Raw genomic sequence first — 12,550 nt, 5'->3', positions numbered from 1 at the left:
CATTCAACAAGCTTTAGTTCAAAGTGCCCAGCCGCCATTTTTCAGCACAGGGTTGCTGATATACATGATGCTCTGGGTGCTTTTAATTAGTGTGGCTCTCAGAGCTGCACTAAATAAAGGGCATGTCTATAAACTCCCTTAGAGGGCTAAAAATCACAAAATGCACATGTACAGTACATGACCATTTTCTTAGCTCTCAAACTATATTTCTTCCTACAGCAAATAAACTCATTTTCAGTTGAGAGAATCTGTGATAGCACTGTATTAAAAATATATCCTGCTTGATTTGTCACAGGTCAAATAAGGCAATTCAACAGATGCCTCTTATACAAGTCTGTGCACAGATCTCAAACTGGCTACGTCCCATTAGAACACCTGCTTGCACTAAAAAAAAAAAAAAAAAAAAAAAAATCCACCTTTTCACCCCAAATGAGCAGAAAACCTTTCAAGAAAAGCCAGAATTTAGTCAAAGGGTTATTAAAATACAGTGGATCACAGCAAAATGGCTTTTTTGCTAGAGGTGCACCAATATACTGCTGACATATTGTATCAGCACTGATAAAAAGAAAGTTAACATCATTGCAATCAACTTTTTTTTTTTTTAAATCTGGTATAGCCAATAACCTCACCAATAAATGCCATGTGCATCTGCACAGCTGCAGCATGCACACGGCCAGGAATGCAGCTGGGCAGCTTAGAGTTACCAACTGGACACTGCCTTCCGTGGTGGGGAGGAGCATGAGAGAGGCAGGTCGAGGCCCCAGAGGGAGTGGGGCTGGGACAGGTGTTGCCCAGCCAGGGCAGTAAATGCAACCCTACCAAAAGCGGGGCAGAGCCATAGGTGGGTTGTCCAGGGGACATAAGTGGGCAGCTCCCTGATGCCGCATGCACCCCTGCGGAGGCATGGGGGCATGTGCCCCTGAGATCTGTGCACAGAGTAAGGGAGAGCTGCCTGCTGTGGGCTTGGGACCAGGGGCTGCACCAGCCTCTTCCCAGTGGGGGCCTGGGCTGGGAGGGGTGGCTAGTGAATTCTGGGGTGACTGTAGCCCACCCACAGCCACCCCTCAGAGTACCACCATCGTCCACACCGCCCTGCCCCAAGAACAGACCTGACCCCCTTCCCCCCCCCGCCAGGAAAAGGCCAGTGCAACCCCTGGCCCTAAGCCCACAGCAGTCAGCTCACCCTGACCCTGCACACAAATCTGTGGGGGCACATATTCCCTATGCCTCCCACAGGGGTGTGCACAGCAGCGGGGAGCCACCCACAGCAACTCTGTCCTGCTCCTGGGGCTGCATTCTTCACCCAAGCCGGGCAGAGCCTGCCCCTGCCCCAGCCCCAACCCCATTCCCTCCCTCATCACGGGGGCCTTGATCTGCCCCCCCCCAACACTCCTTACCCTCCCACAGACTTATTGGCAGGGAGCTGCATATCAGCCAATATGGCTGGTTAATAACTGACCATTGGTATTGGCCAAAAAAGGCTTTATCAGTCCACCCCAGTGGCAGGGGGAGGGGAGGAGTGGGCCCAGGCCTGAGAGGGAGGAGAAGCTGGGCCAGTGTGGTGGAAGCAGCAATGGGCCTGGGCCGACTCAGCGGCGGTGGGGGGAATGGGAGAAGCAGGCTCGGATTTGACACGGGAAAGGGGTGGGGCAGGAGGCTCACTCCTCCCTTCCACCTGCCACTGCCACGCCGGGCCAGGCCCGCTTCTGCCCCACCACTGCCGCAGCGGGCCGGCTTCTCCTCTGGCTCGGGCTTGGTCCTCCTCCCAGCCCATGTTGGGCCCAGGCCCATTCCTCCCCCCCACGGCACACCCACTATTCCCTCAGCCCACATTGGGCCCACTACCACTACCACCACCACCTCGGCCCTGCAGGCAGCAACGACAGAAGGGCCAGCGCCAGTGGCCTCACCCCCTCCCCGTGGCATCTCGCCCCTGCTCTGATGGCCTCACCCACCCACCCATCATTGCCACCTGCAGGAAGCGAGGGAGGCCACCAGCGCTGGCCCCTACCTCCCGTTCCATCCCCACCATAATGGCAGCACTCCACTGCTGCCAGCTCCTGCTCGAAGGATTGTTTGCACTCTGATTGGCTGTTTGTCAGCCAATCAGAGTGCACATAAAGCATTATGGGCAGAGAGACAGACAGACTTAGGCTTATATAATATTTATATATATATATTTTTTTTTAAATAAAAAGACTCTACCAGAGCACTTCCGCTGCCCCTTAACGGGTGGTAGCAATAATGAGACAAGCCATCTGCTGTAAATGGTGTTGTACCCATTTTGTTAGTTAGACATTCTGGATGGGGTCTGATGCCAGTAGTTAAAGTAACCACAGCCAGTCTACTCTACAGCTGTTTCCTTACCATAATCCTTACCTTGAGAAAAAGTTAACCATACAAACACCGATTTCACTGCACCTTCCCTAACTTGTTTGTTAAAGCCATAGCCAGTAAGGGATTGATTACATGGATAACTTTTGCCACAAGAGCACTTTTATAAGTGTTAAAATCCAAGCAGCATGGACATGGTTACTATCATCGGTAAGTGAAGTGACCTTTGCAGGCTGATTGAGAAAAACAAGAAAAGAGGAAAAGCACAGAAGTTCAAACAAATTCTGTATCTGACCTCTTTGTTGAGCACAAAAATTAATTTTAAAAGTTTTTGTAAAGTTCGCCACTGTAATCTTCTTACAGTAGGCTTCAGCCAGCATGATATAACAAAAGCTTACAAGAACTACAACATTCAGCTCTCTGAATATGTCTTTTCTTTCAAGTTACTGACACACACAGAAGAACTGCTGTTTCAGAAGAGATCAGCAGTTAAAAACAAAAAGAAACCTCTCTGGTATTACTCAAAAATTTAGCATACTATAAAGAGAGAGGCAGATCTCTGTTAGTTAACAGATTGGATTTGTGAAACAAAAGAAATTCTCTTTTCCTCACCCCTAAAAGATTTAGGAGTTCTCACTTAAAAAAACAGAACAAAAACCTATACCTATACAGTAAGATAAGATTAACAAGATGAAAATTAAGTGGATACATGAAACAATCAGTCACTGTCTTCAGGTTTCTTTGCCCTTGAATTCACTAATCTTTTAACCATAGAAAGTTGATCTATGTTTCAGTGTCAAGACTCTGCATTTCACCTGCTAAAGACTAGGATGACTTGACATTTAAGAGGAAATCACAAATTGCCAAATACAAGCCCCTGTTGTAATGACTATTTTATGCCAACTGTAAACACAAACACTTTTAACTTGTTTTTAGTTCTATTCTTTGCAGTAACTCTTCAATAAGCTGGAAAGCAGTTTCTTTCATAAGTAATTTTTCACCTTCCCTTGGGGGTGAAAAATAAATCGGACTGAACAGCAGATCAGGCATGTTTATATTTTAAATTTGGATTTCTAGTTTGCAGCTACAGAACCAGGAATACAAACTCTTGGGCTATAAACAGACATCTTATTTGAGGCAGTTCTAATCCAAGTCAAAACCTGAGACAAATGAGGAGCAGTACAGCTATTCGCACACACAGTCCTTCCAACCTGCAGTGCTGTTCAGTGGCCAAAGAGAGCACACAGCCTGACATGCTTGTGCCTGGAATGACTGGCAATTAACTTGAACAGGATGCTATTAACTTACAGACCATACATGGCACTTTCCAAAGGAAAAAGTGTTAGCACATTTTCTCTCTCAGGGTATAACACAAAACTATTTTAAATGTTGTTCAACTGCAAGAGACCAAACGTTTGAGCCATCTTAGAATGGATTAAACTTCCTGGAACATTTCAGAAGTATCCCTGGGGTAATCAGGTACCACTTTGAACCAGTGTTCCTTGAGTGCTTGGTTGGTCCTCCAGTCATCCCATACTGCATTGTTCCTCATACCCTCCCCCAGGCACTGCACAGCAACTGCCTACTTTGGTACACAGTCAGAATTTTAGTGTCTCAAACTACTGGTATACTGCCTGCACTGGACCCATACCATTGCCATCCCAGGTTGATATAAGTATCCCCCCATCCCAACACAAACACACCCCCCATTGCCCACACCGCACTTTCCCCCAAGCCACCGGTTAATTTCATTCCATTCCTGGAAACTGACGTGGAGACCTTGGGTTGTCCCTCAGAGCACCCAGCATCCTGCTCACCTGGCTCCCCCTGCTCCTCCCATCCCAAATCAGCCTAGGATAACCCCCAACCTGCTCAACTGCCACAAATGGAATAAAATTGATATGTAGCTTGGGGGGAAATGCTGTTTAAAACCAGCAGTGACTTTGGACAGCCCCAGAATACCCAGCTCCCCAGGAACCCAGAATCAAAGACCCAGGCACCCTCCCACCTGGCCACCCTTAGAGAAAGTCTTCTTGTAGTAGTCTAAGCCAGAAACATTGGGCCTACCTTCCCACTGCAACTACAGCAACTGGCTACCCACTTCACCCTCAAATCAGCATGTGATGCACTAAGACCCAATACATTGCCAGGAATTGAAATAAACTGATAAGTGGCTTGGGGGAAAGTGTTTTCTGAAAGCTACAAAATCTCTGACAGTCCCAGAGCACCCAGCTCACAGGAACCCAGCATCTGGGGTTTAAGCAGCATCCCCCTACCCATACACATACCCTGGCACCCCAATTAGGTTATCACCACACAGATTTGGTAAAGTACAGGAATGGTCTTTGTTGAACTCAGTATTAGTGAGAAGGTAGATCAGAAAATTACAGTTGTGGGCAACAGGCATTGTCTTCTTCCTTGGTGTCCAGCCAATTGGGATTTCCTCCCCTGCCTAGGCAATACTGGGAAAACTGGGGCACTTGCCAGTGGAAGGCATGCTGAGTTGGGTATATCCTAACCCTTCTCCCCTGTGGTGATTTGACAGCACTGACATCTCTAAAAGGTGACTGTTCTACTTACAGTCTTTGGCAGTGTACAGTAGGCCCCCCACCTCCAAAGTGGGACAGTTGTGAACGAGTTCCTAATGATATTCTTGGATTAGTTCAAGTGTTATGACTGCCCGCACCCTCATACTTCACAGATACTTAAAGTGGGACAATGGACATCTGTGAGATCCCAGAACAAAAGGCTTTCTTCTGGAAAAAATATACTGTTGTCAGAGCTTCAGCACTTCACACAATTGTGAACCAGTTTCCAATTAGTGACATTTTGGAACAGTTCAGCTGTATATGTCCATGCCCTAGGTTAGTGTCTTAGAGCCCTGGAGAAGACACTGTACCATTCCACTGGAAAGCCAAGGAACACATTTGCTGGGGAACATTTGCTTCTAAGCCAGGGGTTGGCAACATGCAGCCCATGGGCCAGATGTAGCCCGCCAGGACATTCTATCCAGCCCTCGGGGCCCCTAAAAATTTAGAAAATTAATATTTATCTGCCCCTGGCTGTCTGTCATGAGGCCCTCAATGGCTTGCCAAAACTCAGTAAGCAGCCCTCCACCAGAAATAATTGCCCGCCCCTGTTCTAAGCCCTTACAGTTCACAAGGCACTGAACAAATGGTGCCACACCCTCAGTCAAACCACTGTTTTTTTGGCACAACAGTACATGATTTAAACTGGAAAGCCCTGGTTCTTTGAGACAAAATGAGGATTGAAAACCTACACCCTGAGCTCATCTTAAAGATACTTTATTTACAACCCACTAATTGACTCATCTTTATTACAACGTACCTAAATAAATGAGCTGGAGTACCCAGTTAGCCATGTAAGGGGAAACAGTGTATTTTGGTGAATTGTCTCCTACTCACACTTCCTAATCCCAATCACTTGCTCAATCAATGTACAGGAGTGGAGATGGTATAAGTATATTTTAGTCTCTTAGGATCATTATCCCTCAGCAGAAAACCATTTTCTGTGTGGATTCTCTGTTCTCAGTAAAAAGTTAGTTACCTTGATTAAAAGCTTCAATTTTGCTCTCATTTCTGCCCAAACTTTTAGGATGCAATTTATAAATCTTGGCAGTACAAGTGCACTGACTTGCCTCTTAGTGTCAAACAAAGATGAAGATCCAAAATTGAAAACATTTTAATTTATGAAGAAAAAGCTCCAAAATAATCTGAATATAATGCATGTGTGCTCCTGCTTAAGCCTCACTTTCACTTAGGAGTCACTTTAAAGACTAAAACTACTTGCATTTGAAACAATCAGAGTAGAACAAGAACCCACTGCAATTACGTATGTACCGATGAAAAGATAATAGTACTAAATTACTATTTATTTAAATCAGCAAATGTAACCAGTTTTGCATAAATTGTATTACCTGCCCAATTAAATGCCCCTTAATTAGTTTTTGAGAAGTCTGTATTAGCACATTCCCCTGAGAAATGTGATTAACAACAGCTTAAGAATTCATTGATAGGCTTCACAAACCCAATAATCAAGAAAATGTTAAGTGAACAAAAGGAGATATTTCTCATTGGGTTAGAAAGAATGGATTTCCAAAGGGAGTGAGAAGCAATTCAAAACTAGGAATGAGTTTCATTCTAAAAAAACTACAAAGGGTTATACTATCTGCTAATATAGTTTGTACTTGAGGACTGAATTAGAGAATGACTAATTAGTGTGATTCCATATACCCAGCATATGAAACAGTGACTGCACTACCACAAGACTGGACCTACATCAGGCAGGAAATGAATCATCTGCCTGGCTTAGCTTCCCCAGGCATGAAGCATTTCTTCCTCTTTCTGCAAGCACAGAGAAAGTTGGCAGTGCAATCAACAAACCCGGTCCTTTTCTGCTACTCTTCATATACACCACTGTATAAAAACTTTAGACTTCAACAGATTTGCAAAAGCAATGAGATTTGTTTTGCGACCAAATGTCAGACTATTGCTCAAGAGAAACTATTTGCTTTCTTCCCTTCCTCCCTCAAAAATTCTTTATCCTTCAACACTGGTCTATTCCGTTTGTGTACTACTTTATATCATACTCTTGGATCCTGCTGTTTGTGTTTGCATTGAGTCCTTCCTGGCATAAATGTCAGTTTATACTGAACAGAAATCCTGGACCAGACTAGTACTGCAGATTGAGACAGTGCACTGGCACTTACGTATACATGGTGCCAGCCTCACCTCAGACTACTGCTAGAATGTACTTCATCCACACAAGAAACAGCTCAAATGTTACTACAGAAACTAAGGGCAGTTACAGACATGCTCCGAGGAGTCGGGGGGGGGGGGGGGGGAGAGGAGGGGAGGGGGAGCATTAATTAGGGTGGCTCCAAGAGCCGCTCTAAATTAAGGTGCCTGGAGCATCATGCGCATCAGTATCCCCACACTGAAAATGGTGGTGGGGGTGCTTTAACTAAAGCTTGTCAAGCGAGCTTTAGTTAAAGTACCCCTGCCACCATTTTTCAGCACAGGGATGCCGATACACATGATCCTGGAGTCTGCTGAAGGGTGGTAATTACCATGTGCCAACGCATTGAAATTACAGCGTGAGAGCACCATCTCTGCACATGTACAGGTGCCCTAAGATCTGATTAACAGCAACAGCATCAAATTTAAGTGACAGATTTATACGGGAAATACTTGAAACTATATATCATTAGACTATACTGAGAGTGTGGGTATACAATTTGAATCCCATCCCACAGTTTCTTGCAAAACACCGGAACAGGAGGTAAAGAGTCTCATCAGCATGCAGAAGCCAGGGATTTGTATGAAACACCTTGCTATTTAAATGGGTACTGCGCCTTTAAAAACACTTGTTATTGGATTTAATCTACACTAGCTAAGTATACAATTTAATTTAATGCTCCACCATTTGATAAACTCTAAATTGATTTGGAGTTGGATACCACTTAAACATTCAATCTGTTTGCCATTTCAAAAATTACTATTTGTGTCTCTGACAAAATTTCTGCAGTGTGTTTTTGTAACCACTCTCGAGTACAGGAACGGATTGCAAACATCAAGCATGCAGCCTTCTGCTTCACTATGAATGGCACGTCTTGGGTTTTTACCAAGGTTCAAGGCCCTAAAACAAACATGGGTCTCATAAGCACCATAATTTCTAGTATTTATTTCTTAAGACACTAAAATTGAGTTTCACTTAAAGAAGCAGGTCATTAAAAAAGCCACAACAAAAGTCACATCACAGAAAAGGAAAAATGTAGGTATATGACTATGTATATGAATATTTCATAATTAATTTGCAAATCTGAGAAATGCTGAAATCCCTGGAATTTTCAGAATCCTAATCCCTGATGTGTCTGTGTGTTAGTTTTACTTTCCATTCACAGAGCCAGAAGCTTCCTACTTGAAATAGTCTCAACTCAAACTAAAACTGCTCTCAGTAACCCATCTCATTGCTTTGAAAAATATTCCTCTCCAGTTTCTGCCTAATGGTATTCTGCCTTACGGAATCCATCAGAATTGTGGTAACTTCTAAAGTGGCAAGAAATGGGCCAGAACTGGAACTGCTGGGTTGATGTTTTTAAGTCCAGTTCTCTAAAATATAATATACTGCTACCATAGATGTTAGAACAGTGTTTCCCAAGCTTTTCTAGCCCAAGACACACTTACATTAATAAAAAATTTCTGCAGCACAGCTGTTAAGGCACACCCCATCCTCATACCTATTGCAGCTCATTGCCACGGTAAAATTTCATGGCACACCTGTTCATTTCTGATGGCACACCATTGCACTGCAGCACACTGGTTGGGAAAGACTGTGTTAGAGTCATTAACTCCATTTAAGGAAGGGTGGGGTGCAAAAAATCAATTAAAAGAGCAAACGGAAACCTCATAATTTGGGAGGGATAAACTCATCTTACTTCAGTCTTTAAAAAATAAATAAAACTAGGGATCTAGATTTAAAATTTCTATTTCTAACCTTAATTAACTTCAGAATAGAAGGAGATTTATTTAATGGTCAAAGTAATCTATTTTCAGTAGATACGAGACTTTCCCTCCCTTCCTGAAGATACTAGTGCCCCTGAACCTGGAACTTTCAGTGCGTAAGCTTGATGTCAACAGAACCAAAAGCAGAACACAAGTGCCTTTAGTTAAATATAGTGAAATTGATAGCTCTATGTGGCAGAAGGTGGGTTATCTATGCAGAATGAAAAGCAAAACAATGTTTCTCACAGAGAGCAAAAGCCTTGAGGATGAGAGCATCACAGCTGTCTGGGCACTTGTAGTGACAGCTGTAATCACTATATCTGCTTATACCTTATTAATTGAAAATGAACACAAATTACTGTTAGGAAAAAGAGTAATGTGCCTAGAAACTTAGAAAAAGTTAACAAAGATCAACTTCTTATCCTGCCACATTAAATACTTTAAAATGCACATAAATTTAGTCTTAAAGGCTCTCAGTCACAGCAATATAAAGGGGGCCTTAAAGCAAATCAAAATCATCTGTATCTGAAAGATTTTTTTAAGTTAACTAGATTTTTTTCCTCTCATACACTTAATGAGAAATACTGTTCTCTCCAAGAGTTACCGAATGGTGTTTCTTCATATTCTTGACATTCACTACATACCCTTGTTGGGTAGACTAGGTGTGCTCTGTTCTGTATTCAAATATAAAATAATAGATAATGCTCATTGTACACGTATCCTAGAGGTTGTCTGTATCTTGGCCTTTTGCTGACATATGCAGATCATGACAGCTTTGCTCTTAGGCTCCATTTCCTGAAGACTTGTCCAAAAGTGGACACAAAACAGGAGAAAACTATTCCAACAGACTTGCTTTCCTTCCCGAGTCTGCAGCCTCCTTTAGCCCTAATCCATGCTTCAAGATGCAAGATGCCTCTATCCCTGTGAATAAAGAAGAACGCAGAGCAGGGTGGCACCTTATAGACTAACTTGCCGAGAGGCATGAACTTTTGCAGATTACAACCAACTTCATTAGATGCCATAAATGGACAAGTTAGTATCTAAAATGCAACCCTGCTTTGCTTTCTGCCTGCCTTCAGATTAACACAGCTAACTGAACAAGGTTCATGAGGGTGCATCACGTACTGGTGTAAGAGACCCTCTAAACATAGGTATTGATGGCTTTAACAGTACCCAGAAAGAACAAAGTAATCTCCCTTCAGTGATTTTCCACCTTCCTGATTTGGTAGGATGTGGACAGACACATAGGATGCAGACAGACATAATATTTAGACTGGTTTAAACTAGAATTGTCCAGCTATATGAGCTCCCAGGAGCACAGAAACAGGGGTCTAAGCAGTGACCCTTCTCCCTGGCCACCCTTATGTCCCCAGTTCAGCCTAGGATGAACCAAACCATGGTCAGTTCCCAGGAACTGGAGTAAACTGGTGATTGGCTTGAGGAAAAATGCTCTTTAAATATGGAGAAAGCTCTAGCAGCTCCAAAGAACCCAGCCCCTGGGAAGTCCGAAGCAGAGATCCAAGCAGCTTCTAGGCCTATACACACACCCAAGCACTCATAGTCAAGTACCACTACATATTTCAGAATAGTGCAGGAATGGGTCTTTGCTGAACTCAGTATTAGTAAGAAGAGGGGACAGAAAACTACAACTGGGCTGGGTACTCACTACCACACCTGGTGGTGGTTTGATAGCACTACAGCACCTAAAAGGGGACTTCTACTTGGAATCCTCGGCAGGGTATGTGCCAGCACGTCTGACCCCAGACCATTATTAACATAATCTGTGACATTCTTGACCATTATTAACATAATCTGTGACATTCTTGAAACAGTTCAGGTGTTGCATCTGTCTGCACCCACAGGGGCACATCCTCGTGAGCGTGCACTTGAGGTTTGTGGCACTGCAAACCGCATGCAGTGTACATGCACCCATTTGTAGCCCGGGAGACTGTGGTGCCAAAAAAGTACCCACCACCAAAAAACAACAGTGTGGCACACGTGTCAGTAGCGTGAGCCGCCAGAAAGGGAGCCTAGCCAGCCAGAGCCATGCTCTGGCTGCTGACCAGATTCCAAGCAGCTGGCTTTGCACCGCTGCTGCTCCAGGGGGCCTCCAGGACCCCAACTAGGGCTGCTGAGGCCAACACAGGTGCTGGCCCCAGCCTCCCCTACCACACCTGGGTCACTCTGCCACACACCAGAGCATATGTAGAGGGGCATGCCCAACAAAAAATAGCAATGGCACAAATATGTGCAGCTGCTTTTTGTCCCACAGCAAATGTGCACCCTGCACATGCACACTTGTCAGAACGCACCCACAGAGTCCAATTAAAAAATTCAAAAGTAGCAACAGTAAATTAGTAGTCTTATTTGGCCTAAAGATCCCAATTGGGATCATTACACTGGCTGTTATACAGCTTTAGAAAGCAAAAAATCTTTTCCCCAAAAGGCTTCACATCCTAAAATCAAGTATTGGTTAAGAAATGGCATTGTGCTTAGTATTATGTAATACAAAGAAACAGAGCTGGAAGGAACCTTAGGAGGTCATCTAGTCCAACCCCCTGCTCAAGACCGGACCATCCCTATCCAAAATTTTCCCAAAAAGAGCACATCTAACCTATTCCTAAAACTATAGAAACAACTTTGTTGCATAACTACAAGGCACATAGTCCGAAGACATCAAGAACATCCTAATCCGCCAAAGGTAAACCAGGGGGTGAAGGCACCGCCAATGCCCCATCACTGCAACATGACCAAGCAAGGAATGATCAAAGTGCAAAAGAAAAGTGGGATAACAAAGTGATCAAGAGCAGAATCTAATTTAACTTTCCCATGCACAGTTATCTTTGAAGAGGTTTGACATAATGGCTGGGTAAATCCTTTTACAGTTACAACATTCCTACATACTTAGCCATGATCTTTCCGCTGAACTTATAAAAGTCTTTCACAGAAAAGAAGCTTAAAACAACTTCTAAATTCTTTAAACCAACCTTTTTCTAGTCAAGTTTGTTTTAAGCAGAGATAAAGAATTCTAAATATCTGCTGAAGTCCAGATCACAAAGACGTAAAACAAAGGATACTGAGAAAAGGAATCTTATGTAATCTCATCTCTGGACAGACATTTCCCTAGCACTCATCCAGTTTTATGCTCTAATCAGCAGCGACTGAAAAGCATGAAATTCATGCCTGAAGAATTTCCCTACTGGCACTGCTGATTTTTTCTAGATTCTTATCATTTCTGTCAAGATTACAAGAGCCTTAACTTAACGCACTAAAAGCAACCTTTCCACAAGGCACTCATTTCACTGTCTTTCACAACCATGCTGGCGCCTGCTTAGCTAGGCAGACAGAAAATGGGACCAGAGGGGCATATGGTTAACTACTTCTGTAGGCAATACATTTTTCCCCTGTGCACAACATGTTTGGAACTGTCCTTGCAAGTTTCACACCATTTATTTAGGTCAGGAGAGTATTACCGTATCCCACCCCTAACCACTAACAGAAAGGAGAGCACTTCTTGAAAAGAAAACAAGGCAATTATTTTTTTGTTTCAACAGTAACCAAACATGTAATCTGTATATATACTAAAAACCAGGCTGAAATAGGACCTACAAAAGTGTTTGGCTTCCTGCTCAACCAGCAGGCATGAAGGAACTTGGACATCTAAGTAACTGGGTGAAGAAAGTCACTTTCTT

The 12,550-nt window shown here is 43.6% G+C and overlaps 1 protein-coding gene across 5 annotated transcripts in view; it reads right to left on the bottom strand.

The window, feature by feature from the left end:
* Positions 1 to 12,550, bottom strand: part of LRRC8D (leucine rich repeat containing 8 VRAC subunit D) — an 85,523-nt gene that overhangs the window by 17,438 nt on the left and 55,535 nt on the right. The gene's annotated exons all lie outside the window — the stretch shown is intronic.

This window comes from Crocodylus siamensis, chromosome 5 (genome assembly GCF_052110815.1).
Source record: "Crocodylus siamensis isolate JL-2025a chromosome 5, ASM5211081v1, whole genome shotgun sequence".
Taxonomy (NCBI): Eukaryota; Metazoa; Chordata; order Crocodylia; family Crocodylidae; genus Crocodylus; species Crocodylus siamensis.
Note: the sequence above shows the minus strand (reverse complement) of the source record. Positions and strands in the feature narration are given on the sequence as shown.